Source organism: Symsagittifera roscoffensis, chromosome 1, assembly GCF_963678635.1.
Source record: "Symsagittifera roscoffensis chromosome 1, txSymRosc1.1, whole genome shotgun sequence".
NCBI classification, from domain to species: domain Eukaryota; kingdom Metazoa; phylum Xenacoelomorpha; order Acoela; family Convolutidae; genus Symsagittifera; species Symsagittifera roscoffensis.
In genome coordinates, this window is record NC_087062.1 from 72,899,687 (window position 1) to 72,919,943 (window position 20,257).

The window sequence follows — 20,257 nt, forward strand, 5'->3', positions numbered from 1 at the left end:
AGGTTTTTCACTTCTTGGAGGTTTCCAAAAGTGGGCATCTTGTTCTTATTTAACGATATTTTATATGTTTTGAAGACTAAATAGCTCTCTCTACAAATGTTGCTTGAATCTTACTCATCGTTGAAACAATTGCATTGCTTTTCACTTTGCAAATACTTTTTGAATCTTCAATATAATCTGTTCCTTCAACAACTCACCAAGTTTCGGGAGTGTTTTTATTGTAAACTTTATTTTGGAACATTGGAAAGTGTCTTTGCCTTACTCTGTTTTCCTTGTTCGACAAATTCTAACATATTTCGAAAAAATGTATATAAAAACTAATAAATACTTGACTACATTGTTTTCACTGGCTAGTTTGTCTACATCAGTCGAGTTCGTATACCAGACTACATGAATTTTGCTTGAAAAAACTTCGAATCCTTAGAAAGGACTGATTGATAGACCAAGTTTTGCATAGGTTGTCATGATTCATAAGAATTGTTCTCCTTTCGTTTTTGATAGACCCCTTGATTTACTCAATTCCACAGAGAACCAAAGGCAGCTCCACCACAAGAACAAAATCTGTTAAATCTTATTTTTTCAGGTTTTGAAAGTTATCCAAGTCTTTTGCTTTGGCATTCTCGTTGATAACAAGAGTAGGAGGAGTTTGGGTGTCTTCCAAAAAGTGTTCATTTTTTATCTGGAAAGGCTGCATTTCTTTCGCTTTAGTGCATACGCAAAGTCTAAAAGATAATCTTTTGTATCTTGATCATTTTTCACGACGTTTTTGGACTGTTTCAAGATAATTAAAGGAGAACTCAATTTTAATATAAAAAGATGCTTTTTGTTACTCATTCTCAGTCTTGCCTTTACAGCACTGTAAATTGAATTAAATTTTCTTTGGTAGGACATTTCTTTGCGTGTGATCCAGTTTTGGTATTTCTGAAAGGGTGCTAGATAGACTGGTTACAGAATTGAAACAAACCGTTTCATACTATGCCGACCGTTTAATGGAAAATTAGGTGATGACAGATATGATTTGTAACTCTTCAAACGAACCTAAAATGATTTTTTTTTGTCAGAGGATTTGTTTTTTTTTATGTTAGTTCTTGAATTTTTCTTCAAAATTTTACTTCATCTTTTCTTTGGTGATCTTCTACCTCTCCATGTAAAAAAAGTTACTAATTACTTGTTGAGGAACTGAATAATTGTTTTTTAAAGTGCTAGGCAAAATTTTTGAAATCTTGATCTTCAGAGACGTGTTTAAGGCTCATTGACTAAAAATTTTTATCTGTTACTGTTGGTAAAAATTTGGTTTGAACTGAACCAATGGTTGTGCAATATTTTATCGAAACAATTATTTTGGAGTGAAATCAATGAGTAACAAGGATTCAATGTGGCATCTTGTTACCACTCTTTTGTTTGAGATCCGAGACCTAATTTTTGACTTCTTGTATTGATTTGTAAAACATCTCTAGATGACTTAAACGAAACTTTCATGATTCAACATTTCTTCCTCATTTGCTTCGGTGAAACAAAATGTCTTTGGTGTATATTGTTTTCAAACACTTATGCCTTCCAGTAGTTGCAGTTTTTACAAATTGCTTAGATTTTTTTTTCATATAAATCATCAAATAATAGCAGGTATTTTTTTCCAATAGTAAGAAAGTATTCAATCAGTTCCCAGTCAACTACTTCTTGAAATTGTTTTTTAATTTTGCATTTGACTAGAAAAAATTTGATAGAATTAATAAAATTTTAAAAATTTGTCAAAACCTGGACGAATTGTGCCAATTCTCAACAAACCAAAATAGAGATGTAATTTTCTAGATTCACCTGGATGCTCCATTTCTTTAGATGCTCCATTTTTTTGGAGAAGGTAAAACATAACCGAGTGTACTAAATAAGATTGCTGGTAACTAGCCATTTGGTAACTTTTAGTGGTTTTGAATTCATTTTTACGTTCGGGCTAAAAACAACAAACGTACAAAAAAGTTTTTGTATTTTTTTTGTGTTTGATGGAAACTCTTGCTCAATCAAATCATAAATTGGGAGAATTTCATTCAATGTCTGAAAGTTTCAATTCAACAGTGCATCCCTCAATAATGATGCAAGTTTTTTTGAAATTCAGTACATGACTTAGTAACTAGGGAAGTATATTATGCATTTTCTCAGATTTTTCTCTATGTATTTTAAAGGTTGATTGTTTTTTTTTTCTTGATTCCAGCTTCTACGATAATCTCAAAAACCTATTTTTGATATTAAACCGTATTTTTGGACCTATATGCAGGTTCCTTTCAATATGGGATTTTTGTGAGTCTACATACAAATTTTGACAGGTTGATAAATGTTGTGATTCTGTAAGAATTACCGGATTTTATTGAGATTTTAAAAATAATATACAATTTATAAGCATCCAATTTAATTTGAAACTTTTAAAGTAAGTTTTTGAAAAACCTACTTTTGAACTCATACTTTTCAACTCAAAATTGAATTACCAGACAAAAGTGCCCTTGGTAGTAAATTTTTTTGAACATAACAGCTCTCAACAATCACAAAGTCACCGAACATTTAGGAAATTTTTTTGAGTTAGTCCAAATATAGTGACATTAGAAATTTGCTGCATTGCTGCTTTCACTTTTACAACGAAGAGTTGAATCTAAAAGCAGGGAATCTTGTTGAATTTGGCTTTCTTGATAGTGACATACACCCTCTGTGCTGTTTTGCATAAAAGTTATCGTTAACAGTATTATGGATTGCCGAGATTATTTCTTTTGCTTTTTCACAAAGATGGACTTGATGTTCTTTGGTGATTTCATGTGTTTCGATAACTTTCTTAATGATCAATTTTTTTTCGATGCAAAAACCCTTGTTCCAGATGGCTGCTGCATGTGTCAAGCTCTTCGCACTTTCTACTTGAATTATGAAACAATTGCTGTGTGTTTCCTTTTTGTTCGATTTCTACAAAACTATTGTGTCTCAATCCACATTCGTTCTTTTGTTAGAACATTTGTAAGTTCCATATAGTTCTTATTAGTTCTTTTCGTGATCAAATTTTTAAGCTTTGGATAAAGTTTTTTTTTACATACCAAATTATAGTTTGTCTTTACACTCTACACAAACACAGACTTCAATCGGGTAATATTTTGATTGGCTTAATCATGCTGTTCATCACAATTTGCAAAAGAATGCAGCCTAAAAAAGATAAATATTGCAAAAAAAAGACTAATGCGCAAATTTAGAAGATTTTAACTAAATTTTTACCAGAAATTACTAGCACAAAAAGTAGGCTCGGCTTTTTCAGAAAAAAGAAAGAAAACTTAATATATGAAACCGAGTTTTTTTTTCAAAAATTGCCTGTTCAATTACTGGCTATGGACTTGTAAACAGTGACCGTGTCAATATTTCAAAAAAAAAATTAAATTGTTGACAAAAAATGACTGCTATTTTGAAGGCTATGGAATTGTTAATGGTAATCATGACAAGGTTTCAATGAAAAATACTCTGATAACCTACTTGTTGTTTTCTCATTTCTTTGAAAAAACACCCCAAATAATCAGGATAAAAGGAAAAAAATCAATTTTTTAATCTAATTCTGGAACGCATTCCAGTTTCTTGTGACAAAAAAGGAAAAGCATATTGCAAAATGTTTCAATTTTTTTGAAAAAACTCGAAAAATAATTCATTTTTTTTTGGCAAAAGGCGCAAAGTGTTCATTTTTTTGAAGAAGATTCGTTTAATGGTTTAATTGAATAAAGGAGAAAAATTCATAGAGCTTTTGAAATTTCAATTTAATTGGAACCAGTGTTTTTTCTGGAGCAAGTTTTTCAACACAAAAACAACCTGACCTGATGAATAGAAAAATCAAAAAAAACATTGAGACCGAATGAAAAATTGAAGTAAGCAAAATGAGGTATTCATTGAATGATAAAAGGAAATATCTCTATCTATAAAAATTTCGTTTGAAAATTGCACAAAGGAAAAATTGTATGGGCCATTATTTTCTTTATAATCATTCCTTTCTCTGCAAAAGTCCTTGTTCCAGATGGCTGATGTATGTGTCAAGCTGTTCCTTGCTTCTGTTTAAATTTTATTAAGCAATTGCTATTTAATATCTTTTTAATCAATTTCCACGGAAAACCTACTTTTTAACTCAAACTTTTCAACTCAAAATTGAATTACCAGACAAAAGTGCTATTGTTAGTCACCTTTATTCTAAATAACAGCTCTCAACAATCACAAAGTCACCGAACATTTAGGAAATTTCATTGAGTTAGTCCAAATATAGTGACATAAACAGCTTGTTGCATTGCTGTTTTCACTTTTGCAACGAAGAGTTGAACCTTAAAGCAGGGAAGCTTGTTGAAATTGATAGTGATATACACCCTCTCTGTGCTGTTTGTTGCAGTTTCATATATTTTATTGCAGTTGTTCGAGCTCCTGTTCCATAGTTGATTTTTTTTGCCAGTAATTTGGCTTTGTATATAGGTACGAGTCCAAGGTTTTCAGCACCGTGAACAGTTATCGTTAACAGTATTATGAATTGCCGAAAATATTTCTCCTGCTTTGTTACAAAGATAGACTTCATGTTCTTTGGTGATTTCATCTGTTTCGATAACTTCTTTTCAAAAAAATTTTTCGATGCAAAAATCATTGTTCAAGATGGCTGCTGCATGTGTCAAGCTCTTCGCAGCTTCTACTTGAATTATGAAACAAATGATTTTTGTTTCCTTTTTGCTTCAATTCTCCAAAAGTTTTATAGTTACCCAAAATTATTGTGTCTCAATCCACATTCATTCTTTTTTTTTGCACATTTTTAATTTCCATATAATCCTTATTAGTTCTTTTCGTGATCAATTTTTAACGTTTGGATAAAGTTCTTTTTACAGACCAAATTATAGGTCATTCTTGCACTCTATACAAACACAGACTTCAATCGGATATTAATTCATCAAATAGTGAGTATTTTGATTGGCTTAATTTTGCTGTTCATCACAATTTGCAAAAGAATGCTGCTGAAAAAAGATAAGTTTTGCAAAAAAACACTAATGCATAAATTTAATTGATTTTAACTGAGTTCTAGCCAGAAATTACAACCATAAACTGTAGGCTCAGCTTTTCAGAATAACAAAAATAGAAAACTCGATATACGAAACCGAGTTTTTTTTCTTCAAAAAATTGTCTGTTTAATTTTGTTTATGGAATTGTAAATAGTGATCGTATCAATGTTTCTATGAAAAATTGAATTGTTGACAAAAAATGACTGATATATTGAAAGCCATGGAATTTTAATTGGTGATCATGTCAATGTTTCAATGAAAAAGTACAGTGATAACCTAACCTGTTGTTTTCTCAATTCTTTGAAAAAACACCCCAATTAATCAAGATAAAAGGAAAAAAAATCAATTTTTAAACTAATTCCGGAATGCATTCCAGTTTTTTGTGACAAAAAAGGAAAAACATATTGCAAAATGTTTCAAATTTTTCAAAAAACTTGAAAAATGTTTCAATTTTTTTCGGCAAAAGGCGCAAAGTGTTTATTTTTTTGAAGAAGAGTCGAATAACGGTTTAATTGAATGAAGGAAGAAAATTGAAAGAGCTTTTGAAATTTCAATTTAATTGGAACTAGTGTTCTTACTGGAGCACATTTGTCGACACAAAAACAAACTGATCTGATGAGGAGAAATATCATAAAAACGTTGAGACTGAATGAAAAAAAGAAGTAGGCAGTATGAGGCATTCATTGAATGGTAAAATGAAATATCTCTATCTATAATAAATTCAAGTAACTGAAGATAATTGTGTCTCCAACCACATACAGTCTGTTCTTTGCACAATTTTAAGTTCCATATAATTCTTTCGATCAAACTTTTAAGGATTGGATAAATTTCTTTTTACATACCAAACTCTAGATTATATTTACAGTCCGTCAAACTCAGATTTTTTTAAGGATTTTATTTCATCAAATAGTGAAGACTTTGATTGGCTTATACGCGCTGCTCATCACAATTTGCAATGGAAAGGAGCAGAAAAAAATAAGTTCTGCAAAAAAAATATTTATTGTGCAAATTTGATTGACATAAACTAAGTTTCAACCAGAAACTACCCACACAAACTGTTAGCTCAGCTTTTTCAGAAAAAAAAACATCGTAAAGTAGAAAACTCAATTTTGAAACTGATTTCTTGCCAAAAATTGTCTGTTTAATTGATGGATTTTCAAATAGTGATCTTGCCAAGGTTTCAAAGAAAAATTATTTTGATACCTGCCTGTTGTTTTCTCATTTGTTGGCAAAACACTCAAATTGTTCAAGATTGAAAAATCAATTTCTCAACTAATTACGAAACTCATTTGTTTTTTTTTAGAGCCGTCGAACTGCAGCAGATTTCTGGACGTTCTCTTTAAAACGCAGAGCTGGTCTACTTTGGTGGTGTAAATTGGTTGCTGTGGTGGTGTAATTTGAGGCTTGTTTCAGAAAATCCCAAATCTTTTTTATTGTTATATATTTTTCGAATGTTCTCATCTACTCAGATGAAAGATGAAAACGAGTTTGTGCCACATATCTAGAGTCAAAAATTTAGGGGTAGTTCATCGCAGCATGCTCCTACACTTCCTCCATCATTTGCACTGACCCAACTTCGTTCTCTGTGATGGGTATTGGTATCAAATTATGCTCGTGGAAATCCCTTTTCGTCACTTCCATCATATGCCTCACATGAATTCGGTCTTCCAACTGAGTTGGTGCGTCAACGGAGGTTGTCTGTAACAAAAGCATTTCGACAAAGATGGTTGAAAACTCGACCGAGTACATTATTTTGTACTTCTGATATAATTTGTGTATTCATTTGAAACGAGGAAATACATATGAAAAAACAAGAATTTGAATGATTTAGTGCTGATTTAGTAATGAGACCGGAATTAGTTGACTGAAGTTGAATCAAAAACAAATTATTGTTTTTTAAAAAGAGTTGTATCTACAATCAAATAAAGTGGTTCGAGCAAGTACCTTCAATTTAATTGTGTGGGTTCAGCTAACCAGAATAAATTTTCCCTGTTCTGTCTGTGGTCGTGTTTAACCAACTTTTAGCTTCCTTTAATTTAAATTCTTTTGAGGGTTTCCCTTGAATCAGAATTAAAAAAAAAATTCAGATCCTCTTTTCCAATCACAAAAATTGCCTTTTGCTATATGGTTGTCAAATGATAATTATCTATAAAACACTTAAATCTTCCAAACAAGCATCATTATACACAAAATTTTTGCAAAATTGAATAACCTAATGTTGTTCGTTACAAAAGTAAGATATTGCCGATATAATTAACAAAAGTAAGAAAACTTGAATGGATCTCAAGCAAGAAGCGAGCTTTAAAAAACTGCTCGATTCTAATTGGCTGATTTTGTTATGTTTGAGCGACAGTGAAGAAAAACAATTCCACTCTGATTTTCCTTAGTTTAAAAGCAATTGCTGTATATTTCAAAGCAATCGCTGATATTAAATTATTTTCAACTAATCTGAAAAATTCAAAGTAAGTACAAATTTTTGAGCCCTTTTCTTTGGTCATTTTAAAATTCCCGATTTGTAGGTGACAATGTATTTAAAATGATTTTGGTACAAGATAAACTCTTACATTTTTCAGATGCCGGCCTTCAATAGTAGAGAGAAAGTCAAGTGCGATGTCAAGTAGAGAGGCAGTCAAGTGTATGTTTGCTAAACGCTGGAAAAATTTGTGCGCGAATAAGTATTTTTCGTCTTGAAAAAAAAATGTTGTTTTTTATTTTCAACAAGAAAGAAATTCCCATATGAGGAACAAGCATTTGAAAACAAACCTAAAGTCTCCAAATTGCGTAACGTAAAGTCATTATTCACTAAGAGAGCAGCAACATAAAAAAAAATGTTGGACTGGAGGTTCCGTTGCTGATTTGAATAAAATAATGGAAAACAAGGAGCACCGTGAGCAGCTTTGAGAAGAGTTGAATGCCTGTCAACACTACTTAGCGGATACTGGTATTAAGAAATGAAGCCCGTTTCCAAACTTCGAAAGAGTTCCCAATCTGGTTCATATTCTTGTTGATCAATATGAGATTTGGAAGTTTTCGTTGTTCATTTGCATATTTTGAGTTTTAGAATGTAGGTTTAAAATAATATGTTTTTGTGAAGTAATGTGTATATTGTTTAGATTCGTTTGCGATAATAATAACAGATAAGGTTTTGTTAAAGATGGTCGATTGACAACTTTTGAGTAGTTTTGAAATTTTATTCACTCAAAATGCTCTTTCTTCTGTCGGATGAATTGTTGCCGTTGTTTCCCAATATCCCAATTAATCCTAGGTGAAATGTTGAGTCTTTGTATACATGTAAACAGATTGAGTCTGAAATTTTATCTTTTGTATACTTAATGTATGAAACATTTACCCTAAAAAAGTTATGAATGATTTAAATTCAAGGTCAGACATGTCTTGTTTTTGTTCAATTTGATCAGCATTGTTTCGATGTACTTGAATTATCGAAAAATTATCTATACATTACCTGATAAGGGTTTCAGTGTTTTCGTTGTTGCAAAATTTTGGGGTAAAATGTAATGGTGATTCGATTTTTCCAACATCAAATTTAGATGTAGCATAAACCATTGGATTTTCAGAAAGACCAATTTTTGAGAAAAACGGGAGCTGCTTATTAGTATTAGATATTTTTTTAAATGTTTGTTTAAATGATTTTTTTTATAATTAATTTACAATTCAAGATGATTATAGTGAGAATATGTTTCGTCGTGAACGGTATTACAATGATGTTGTCTTTTATATCTGGTATGTGGAATATTTGTTTGAACGGTTCGTTTAAAAGCTTATTTTACTCCATTGATTGGCTTGGAACAAGTTATAAATTCAAAAATTTGTAGGACTTGATCCTTGTGTTGTTGGTAATTTACTTGAAGTTTTTTGAAAGTGTTAGTCTTGGATGTAGAAATTGAAATTCCTTATATGTGGCAAATTAAATAAAATTTGACTCTGCTGCTGAAAAATTTATAAAATCAATTTCAAGGTCTGGTAGTTGAAAAAATTTTCTTCTTTGGACTTACTTAGAGAAGTGCGATTATAAAAATTTTGTCTTTCTGTGATTGTATTTTTATTGTTGTATTTAATTTTGTTTTTTGATTTTTGAATTTTTTTAAATAACTTGTGGAGTATGATCTCTTAGTTTTTGATTATGTTTTTTTGTTCTTCAAACCTGAAAATTTTGCATTGTTTTGATAATAAATCGAATCGATTGGGGATTTGCATTCGTTAAACTAGAGCATGTTCTTTGTAAGTAAACTTTCTGTCTCACTTTCGTCATATGTGGTTTCACCTTGTATGTGATATGACTGTAATTCCGAGTTTTCTTTGTTGTCAATACCTGGAGGGGCTGGTTGGATTTATTCAGTTGAATAGACTTGAGTAATTTATCTTTGATGTTTTGGTGCACTACTTCTGTAGTTTTGACTTTGTGAATTTGTATAGTGAGTGTTATTTCTATATGGTGACCAAAAGCAGTTTCTCTGTCTGTTTGGATGGTTATTGTTTCAGTTTCCGGACTTATCACAGGATCTGTTAATATTATTGTTTTAAGTTTGTCTATTCTTAAAGTAATTTCGCGATCAATTATTGGAATAATTTTGATTTGTAGCGTTTGAATAATTTTGATTTTGATTGTATGATGAATTTCTTGAACTACCTTTTGAATAGTATCTGTCTCTAGAGTTTGAATAGGAACGATTTTTTTTAATTTTCAGTAACTGCTTCTATTTGAGTTTGATCTTGAAGAATTATTGCGATACTGGTTGTTCTGACTGTTTGATCTGCTATATGTTTTTTGTGAAATGTTTGCTAATTCATTATCAGAGTCTTAAACATGATTTATTTGTGTTGATGTCTGAATATTGCTTACACATTGTAATTTTGGATTTTTGTTTCTTCTAATTTCACAGTAATTTCAGCTTGTTTTAGTTCATCTACTAGTTTTCGAAAACCTACGTCAGGTTTTCGAAATGATTATAGATAAAATGCTCTCTTTTTTTTCGAATTTTTGCGTAATTGTGGTGTCAGAGTCATCAGTAGAACTTCTGTCTTTTTTGTTTTTTTTTCGTAATCATGCATCTTAAGAGGATAAGTTTTTCTTACTAAATTTTTAATACAAACTGCGAGCTGTTTTTTCTCTCGTTGGAGAGTCTACGGAATTTGTTGCACATAACTTTTTGGTATTGTTTATTTCTTTCTGAGTCAAACATTCATGAAAATTTTTGTGTGAATCTTTTCCAGTGTGATTTAATGTCAATGGGTAGAACTAAAAATCTTTTTTGAACTGCTCCTGCTCCATTAAGTGTGGTTTGGAGTAGAGCTGTACATCTATATATCCAATTTTAATGGATTGGGTGTGTTTACTGGTTCTGATCATTAATTTAAAAAAAATTGCTGTGACTGCATTTAGATAGCCTTCTACTGAGTATTCAGGCTCTGTTCCTATGAATACCATGAGCGTTTTTATTGATGATATTATTGATCCACCCATAAGATTTGGATTCATGGTCAACTGAACTGATTCTGCTGCGTATGGTTTTTTTGAAAATTTTGTAAGTTGAGTCCTTGTAGTTTTATGAAGTTGTAAAAGTAAGGTAATGGATTTTTTTTTGCTTTTGATTTTATATGATGCGTTTTTGTATACTTGTAAAGAGTTTAGGTCTGAATTTGTACCTTTTGTATAGTTTGTTGATGAAACTGTTACTCTAAAAAAGTTATGAATTGGTTTAAATTCAAGGTCAGACATGTATAGTTTTTGTTTATTTTGATCAACATTGTTTTGATGTATTTGAATTATAGAAAAGTTATATACATTACCTGATAACGGTTTCAGTGTTTTCGTTGTTGAGAGTACTTGGATTAAAATGTAATGGTGAATCGATTTTCCAACATCAAAATTAGAAGCTGCTTATTGATGTTAGAGATGTTTGATTAGTTTTTGTATATTTGTCTTTTAAATGTAATTTACTATTCGAGATGGTTTTAATGGTAATAGATTTTGTCGTGAATGGTATTCCAATCATTTTGTGTTTTATATCTGTTATGTGGAATTTTTGTTTGAAGGGTTATTTAAAAGCTTATTTTGTTCAATTGATTGGGTTGGAACAAGGTATAATTTCCTGAATTGAATTTTTTCATAGTTTGTAAGACTTGATCCTTGTGCTGGTGCTTATTTTACTTGAAGTTTTGGAGATGATAGTCTGTAGATGAAGAGGTAGAGAATGTAGAGATTGATCTTCATTCTATGTGGGAATTTAAATAATATTTGACTCTGCTCCTGAATCAATTAGAAAATCAATTTCAAGTTCTGTTGATTGGAAATTTTTGTTCTTTGGACTTTCTTAGAGAAAGAGGATCATCCATTTTTTTCTTTTGGGGATTTTGGTTTCATTGTTGTATTTTGATTTATATTCTTCATATTTGCATATCTACAACAATTTGTGGAGTATAATCTCTTAGGTTTTGATTACTTTTTTGTTCTCCAAGTTTAGAAAAGCTTGCATTGTTTTGGTAATAATTCCATTCGATTGGTGATTTGTATTCGTTAAATTAGAGCATGTTCTTTGGAATGTACTTTATGTTTCACTTTCGTCGTCTGTGGTTTCACATTGCATGTGATATAGCTGTAATTCCGAGTTTTCTGTTTTGTCAATACAGGGAGGGCTAGTTGGATTTCTACTGTTGAATGCACTTGGGTAATTTTTCTTTGATGTTTTGGTGTACTACTTCTGTAGTTTTGACCTTTAGAAATTGTATAGTGAGTGTCATTTCTATATGATGACTGAGAGCAGTTTCTCTGTCTGTTTGGATAGTTATTGTTTCAATTCCCGGAGTAATCACGTGATATGTTAATATTATTGTTTTAATACTGTCTATTTTTAGAGTTATTTCGCGATCTATTATTGGAATAATTTTAATTTCTAATGTTTGAATTATTTTGACTTCGATTGTATGATGAATTTCTTGAACTACCTTTTGAATAGTATCTGTCTCTAGAGTTTGAATAGGAACGATTTCTTTTAAATTTTGAGTAACTGCTTCTATTTGAGTTTGATCTTGAAAAATTATTGCGATACTGGTTGTTCTGACTGTTTGATCTGCTATATGTTTTTTGTGAAAAGCTTGCTAATTCATTATTAGAGTCGTGACTATTTTTAATTTGTGTGTTGTTTTCTGAATATTGTTTACATATAGTAGTGTCAGGTTTTCTGTTTCGTCTAATTTCGCAGTGATTTCAGGTTGTTTTTAGTTCATCTACTAGTTTTCGAAAATCTACGTCAGGCTCTCGAAATGATTATAGACAAGATGCTCTCTTTTTTGAATTTTTGCGTAATTGTGGTGTCAGAGTCATCAGTAGAACTTCTGTCTTTTTTGTTTTTTTTTTGTAATCATGTATCTTAAGAGAATAGGCTTTTCTTACTAAAGTTTCAAAACATACTGCTAGCTGGTTTTTTTGTCTCGTTGGGTAGCCTACGGATTGTGTTCCAGGGAATTTTTTGGTGTTATTTTTTTCTTTCAGAGTCAAACATTTATGAAAATTCTTGTGTAAATCTTTTCCAGTCTGATTTAATGTCTACGGGTAGATTTAAAATATTTTTGAGCTGCTCCATTAAGTGTGGTATGGATTAGAGCTGTACGTCTATGTATCCAATTTTGATGGATTGGGGTATTTACTGGTTCTGGTCATCTGTTTAAAAAAAGTTTGCTGTGACTGCAATTTGATAACCTTCTACTGAGTACTCAGGTTCTGTTCCTGTGAATATCATGAGCTGTTTGTTTGATGATATAATTGATCTACCCATAAGGTTTGGATTCATGGCCATTTGAACTGGTTCTGCTGCGTTTGTTTTTTTTCTGAAAAACTTGTTAGTTGAGTCATTGTAATTTCATGGTGTTGTAAGATGTGAGATAATGGAATTTCATTTTGCTTTTAGTTTATTTGGTAACCTTTGTCTGTTTATAGGATTTCGTGATTGTAAACTATCATTCTATGATGCTGTATTCTGTATTTGAGCTAAGGGTTGTTTTGACTGTCGTGTTTGTTCAGAGGGTGTATAAGGTTCGAAAAAATCTGAATGGTGAATATGATCTGGTTGATCAAGATTCCAGTTGATGCTTCTTAACTTATTACGATCATCTTGCTGGTTGTCATTGAAATAAACATCATCTTCTGAATAATGTGGTCAATTACTTGTGTGTTGCTTGATTGCTATATTTTTATTTTGTTGAAAAAATGGGTAATTTTTACTACGATTGGTTGTAGTTGGTTGTTGGAGATTGGAAAACTCTTAGAAAAGGGCTCGTTGTGATATCTGTTTGTTGTAGTTGTGTTCGTGTGATTGCTTTTGATTGCGTTTGTAGGAGGATTTTGTTATCGGTCTGTTTATATTTTATTTGCAAAAAAATATAATTGTAATTTTTAAAAAATTTTCCTATTTGAGGGCTTTTGCTTGCTGGGTTGTCGTGTTTTCATTATTGTTTTTTTAATGTGTATTAAAACATTTCAAAAAATTCTTCAATTTTTTTTATTTGATGGAAGTTGAACTTTTAAAATAGCATCTTTTTGTGATTTTAACGGATTTTTGGTAATACCTTTGATAATATATCCAAGGAATTTCACATGAGTGGGAAAAATTGTGATATATCTGGGGTGCTGTCATGTTTTCTTTTATTAAGATTTGGTGATAATTTTCTAATACTTGAAGCACTTATTGTTTTGTAAGTGATTGTATGTAAACATCGTCCAAAAATGTGATAACGGTTTTGCTCAGAATGATCGGTCAAAAAAGTGATCTTGGAGGCTGAAAAAACTGCCGGTCTTAAGGAAATTCCATACAAAAATCTAAAATTCTTTTTGTTGATTTCCGGTAAAGATTTGTGTAAGTCGTGGTGATCTAGTGGTATAGTCCTGTCGAATTAATTTTGTCAGTTTTACTTGAAGGTTCTATGGGCCAATTACATATATTTTCATTATATAGTGACTTGAGATAAATTGTGTCAAAAACTATTTCCAGTGATTAACTATTAGCGAGAATGATAGCGAAATTTTTTAAGGTATTACTTTTTGGTTATTCTTTTCTTTTTACCGGTGATATGTTTTCATATTTTTCCAGAACGTCTAGTAATCTGTTTCTTTTGTTTTGTAGGTGAATTGGTACTCTACTTTCTCGTTGCTTTTCGAAAGTGTAACGTTCGCCCAAGTACTACACAGTGACGGAGCCTAGCGTAGAAAAAGTACCTATTGACGGCTGGCCGGCGTCAGTTACCTAATTTCTACTCGTTTTTCACCGTCTCGACCTAGCCAGTTCCTTTTCTGGTCTGTCTTGGACTAAGTAAAAAGTTACCATTCTTAGGCCATCGGTCAAACGACTTTTAATCAGCTTTGGTTTACATGCGAACACAACCACATAGCTGGGTCTCGGATCCCCAGACTATATGATTGCTATTAAAACACGAATCGAATATCCTATTTTACTATGTTTTTGGTGAAATTTCTATAATAAATTCATTGCAGATGGGTTGATTCTTTCCTCTTTTTAGCTTTTCATTTTCTAAAAAAAAATAAAACCGGTGTTATTCAAAAGTTCAGGACATCGGAGTAGCTAAAAAGTCAGTTTATAACGGTCATTCACCATATGATGTCTCTGGGGGCCGAGCCTCCGATTCCGTGCTTTTTCTCTAATAAAGTCGTTATTACTCCCAATTCGTGGTACGGGAGGGTACTGCTCCTTCTTTCTTCCCCACTGAAGCCTCCTTTCAGTCTCTTGTCTCGAATTAGTTGTCATATCGTGCGCGATTGTCACGATAAGAGGCTTCGCGTTTTCTTCTATATTTCCGACTGTCTGTCTCCCACTAAATCAGTTGTTGTTGTGTTTTTTGTAACATTTTAGCCAAAATTCGCCATTTCCCGTATATCTCAGACTGTCTGCAATCGAGTTTTCGAAAATTAAAAAAACCAGAATATTCTAGCCTCTTTTCAACAATACATGATCACTACACCCTCTTATGTCTTTTTCGTGCTGCGACGGAAGGTTCCGCTATGCCAATCCGGGGGAATGGCAAATACACCCCGGACAGTCCTCGAAAATGTCCCCATTGATCGCATAACGCCGGGTTATCGTCCAGTAGTGTTCCAGTTCTCTATAATCAACCTTACAAATCGCATTAAAAAATGAAATTTATCTACTCCACCTCAACTCACCGCGTTTCATAAATGGCATCGTACTACATTTCACTGATTTTCAACATTTTCAAAAAATTTGCATCATGAGGAGTGTCCTAGATAAACTTTCTTTTCTGACTTCTTACGTCATCTCTCCATAAAGTTTCTTCTCGCTCTTGCTGATTAAAGAAATAGGACATTAGGTTAACTTAATGTCACTCACCAAGTATAATCGCTCATTTATGCGTTTGCCCCAAAATAAAACCAAAAAACTCTGTGGCAAGGAAAGGTAATGAGGTACTCACCCTGTTCGAGCGAACGTACCCAAACCTTATCAGGTCGCCACACGGTAAATACGTATCTTGCACAGAATGAAAACATCAGTCGGGTTTAAATAGTTAAATAAACTCACCTACTCTCTCACTCTATAAAAGATCATTCTTAACGCACAGAAACGCTGTTACCACTGCGGTGAAGCGAGTAGCTGGAGCGCCTTGTGTGTATATATATGTATATGTAAATAGCATCAACAAATATTTCACTGTTATTTAGCAGTTAAAACAATTTCACAACTCTCAACTGCTTCTAACATTAACAAGGTCTGATTTCATTTCAGCCCTCACAAAACGAAAAGTTTAAAAGTTTCAATGATCAATCTTAATTGATTGGTATCAGTTTTAACGCACAAAGAAAATTAAGTTTTTCTCCTTCTCTCTTCACTCTCACTTCCATCTCGTGTCACATCTTCGTCTTCGTTCCATTGCTTCTTGTCGTTGTTCTTCTGTCTCGCTGTCTTCTAGGACTTTCACCGGCATGTCCACTGAGTTTCGGGTCAAGCCCCGACTCTCCTGCTCTAACAGCCTCGGTTTGCAACAAGGTAGTAAGTCCACATTCACCTTTTGTTCCCGGTTCCTGCAAAAGCTGATGTGCAGACACAGGCTCACAATCCGTTCTAGATCAGTTTGTAATACCTCTCTCTTTTCAGCTCCAGTAGTACAAGGCGCTCCAGCTACTCGCACCACCGCCGTTCTAACAGCGTTCCTGTGCGTTAGGAAGGCTCTCTTATAGGCTCCCGGTCATATATCTAGCTGAAAGGATTGATAGGATTCAGTGTTACTGGAATTGTGACGCTTCGCGCGTTCATACAACTATGACGTCATCACTGCGCGGAACCAAGGCATCAACCTTTGCCTTGACCATATGCTCTCAATGGTTTTGGGTATCCTCAAAACCTTGCAGGTGGTTCTGAAAAGATCTAAGTTGTTCAACTTCACGTTACTTAGTTGATCGGGTGTCGGCACAGCCGTCTCCTGCTCATTCGTGCCCGCGTTAGCTCCTAGCCATCTCACCGCCAGCATGGCACTAACCCCGAAAATTGACACTGTTTGATTTTGGTCGGGCAACCCCGTGTACTACAACTCCTCCACGTCCCATACTAACACCAGATTCCCTCGTTTGGGGTACCATAGCGCCTGCGCCAGGCAGTGACAAGGATACTTCCCATGGGTCATCAAGTTTTTCCTTCGGGTCCGGTACCCCGAAGCTCCCAGCAACGGTTCAACTTCTGTCATAGTCCTATGTATATCGTCTTTTTCATCAATGGTGGGGAATTCAGTGGGTGACCTTCCACGCGCCTTCTTTCTCTGGAATTCTCACCCACCACGTCCTGCAATTCGCCTTCAGATCTCTTCGGGACGGCCCGAATGATTTTCGTCAGAAAATAATTTGAACTTTCTGACATGCTGGCCAACCTCACACACTTTGGCCCAGAGAAGAGTTGGTCGACCAACACCTGCTATGTCCTAGCGTCCCTTACCACCATGTGCGAGAGTACGTACTATTGCAATATTGTGCTAAACTCAAATCCACCAGATATTTCGAACCACTAGGTCTATGATAGGCCTCACTGTCTTTTAAAATCATCTCGTTCTTTAGAGCCTCTCGCCAACCTCCAATCTTCTGCTCAGTCTGCAATGCTCCAGGGAACACTTCCTCACTTAATGACGTAACCAGCACATGGGCACGCTCCAGGCGTTCCAATGATTCGATCGAGCTCGTCATACTGTAAAATTCCAAGGCAGTGATTAAATTCACTTCCGTTACTCCGTGGCAGTCCGCAATCAACTCGATTTCACTTTTGTCCGACATGCTTAACCTCGGAAACATTTGAGCTAGTTGGCGATGTTGCTCACTCAAGACAATAACCCGAACCACGTACGTGTCCAAGCATTCCACTACTGTAGGCTAGTAGGTGCCCTGTCTCAACTAATCACTTGAAGGACTTCCCTCGGACGGTTGCTTCGTTATTCTCAGGGCCAAAAGATGGTGTATTGTGGCCAAATCGAGTTGACTCGCGTCATCATCCAAATTCAATGCGACATCTGCCGTCATATCCCAGATTAAACCGGCGTTCGGATGTGGACACCAGGAAGGCTTCATGAGCCCCCACTTGGTTTTAGACTGGTCTTCAAGGAACCGTCCCAAGAACCACATTCAAAGCTCACTTGCCCTTTTAACTGGGGAACGGAGGGTTCGACCACTCGTTCCTCCAAAATGATTCCCAGCTTGGGTTGTTCCACCATCAACTGTAACATTCGCCCAAATACTACACAGTGACGGAACGTAAAAAAGTACCTATTGACGAGTGGCAGGCGTCAGTTACTTTAATTCTACTCATTTTTCACCGTCTCAACCTAGCCAGTTGATTTTCTGGTCTGTCTAGGGCTACATAAGAAGTTACCTTTCTTAGGCCATCGGTCAAAATACTTTTAATCAGCTTTCGTTTACATGCCAATACAACCACATTTTTGGGTCTCGGATCCCCAGACTACGTGATTGCTATTAAAAACACGGCTCGAACATCGTAGATTATTATGTTTTTGTTGACAGTTCTATATTAAATCCAATGGAGATGGATTGACCCTTTCCTCTTTCCCGCTACTCATACTCTAAAATTTCAAATAATACCGGTGTCAATTCAATTGTTTATGGCATCAGAGTAGCTTAAAAGTTAGTTTACTGTAGTCTTTCACCATATATCAGCCTCTGGGTGGCCAATCCTCCGCTTCCGTGTTTTCATTGTAATAACGTCGTTATTACTCTTAATTGATGGCAAGACGGGGTTCTACTCAATATCCCATCCCCACTGAAGCCTCCTTTCCCACTATTTTCTTCTTCTAAGGGCTTTTTCGTGCGTGATCGTTACGATAAGAGGCTTAGTTTTTCTGTGTTAACGTGCGACAGTTTTCCACTATATTTGCTGTTGTTCTGACTTCTTCACCTTTTTTCAGACAAAATGGCCGTTTTTTTTGTTTTTCTGAGAAATATTCGTTCGTCAATCGAAATCTTGAAATTTCTAGAATATTTCTACCCTCCTTCGCAGCCCTTTTTCGTCGTTAAGGACATTTATCTTTCTTTCTAGTTTCGCCGGAAGGTTGCGCTGTGCCAGTCTGGGTTGCGCGATTGTCACGATAAGAGGCTTCGCGTTTTCTTCTATATTTCCGACTGTCTGTCTCCCACTAAATCAGTTGTTGTTGTGTTTTTTGTAACATTTTAGCCAAAATTCGCCATTTCCCGTATATCTCAGACTGTCTGCAATCGAGTTTTCGAAAATTAAAAAAACCAGAATATTCTAGCCTTTTTTCAACAATACATGATCACTACACCCTCTTATGTCTTTTTCGTGCTGCGACGGAAGGTTCCGCTATGCCAATCCGGGGAATGGCAAATACACACCGGACAGTCCTCGAAAATGTCCCCATTGATCGCATAACGCCGGGTTATCGTCCAGTAGTGTTCCAGTTCTCTATAATCAACCTCATAAATCGCATTAAAAAAAGAAATTTATCTACTCCACCTCAACTCACCGCGTTTCATAAATGGCATCGTACTACATCGCTCTTGCTGATTAAAGAAATAGGACGTTAGGTTAACTTAATGTCACTCACCAAGTATAATCGCTCATTTATGCGTTTGCCTCAAAATAAAACCAAAACACTCTGTGGCAAGGAAAGGTAATGAGGTACTCACCCTGTTCGAGCGAACGTACCTTAACCTTATCAGGTCGCCACACGGTAAATACGTATCTTGCACAGAATGAAAACATCATTCGGGTTTAAATAGTTAAATAAACTCAAAAATGTGATAACGGTTTTGCTCAGAATGATCGGTCAAAAAAGTAATCTTGGAGGCTGAAAAAACTGCCGGTCTTAAGGAAATTCCATACAAAAATCTAAAATTCTTTTTGTTGATTTCCGGTAAAGATTTGTGTAAGTCGTGGTGATCTAGTGGTATAGTCCTGTCGATTTAATTTTGTCAGTTTTACTTGAAGGTTTTATGGGCCAATTACATATATTTTCATTATATAGTGACTTGAGATAAATTGTGTCAAAAACTATTTCCAGTGATTCGCAATTAGCGAGAATGATAGCGAAATTATTTAAGGTATTACTTTTTGGTTATTCTTTTCTTTTTACCGGTGATATGTTTTCATATTTTTCCAGAACGTCTACTAATCTGTTTCTTTTGTTTTGTAGGTGAATTGGTACTCTACTTTCTCGTTGCTTTTCGAAAGTGTAACGTTCGCCCAAGTACTACACAGTGACGGAGCCTAGCGTAGAAAAAGTACCTATTGACGGCTGGCCGGCGTCAGTTACCTAATTTCTACTCGTTTTTCACCGTCTCGACCTAGCCAGTTCCTTTTCTGGTCTGTCTTGGACTAAGTAAAAAGTTATCATTCTTAGGCCATCGGTCAAACGACTTTTAATCAGCTTTGGTTTACATGCGAACACAACCACATAGCTGGGTCTCGGATCCCCAGACTATATGATTGCTATTAAAAAACGAATCGAATATCCTATTTTACTATGTTTTTGGTGAAATTTCTATAATAAATCCATTGCAGATGGGTTGATTCTTTCCTCTTTTTAGCTTTTCATATTCTAAAAAAAATAAAACCGGTGTTATTTCAAAAGTTCAGGACATCGGAGTAGCTAAAAAGTCAGTTTATAACGGTCATTCACCATATGATGTCTCTGGGGGCCGAGCCTCCGATTCCGTGCTTTTT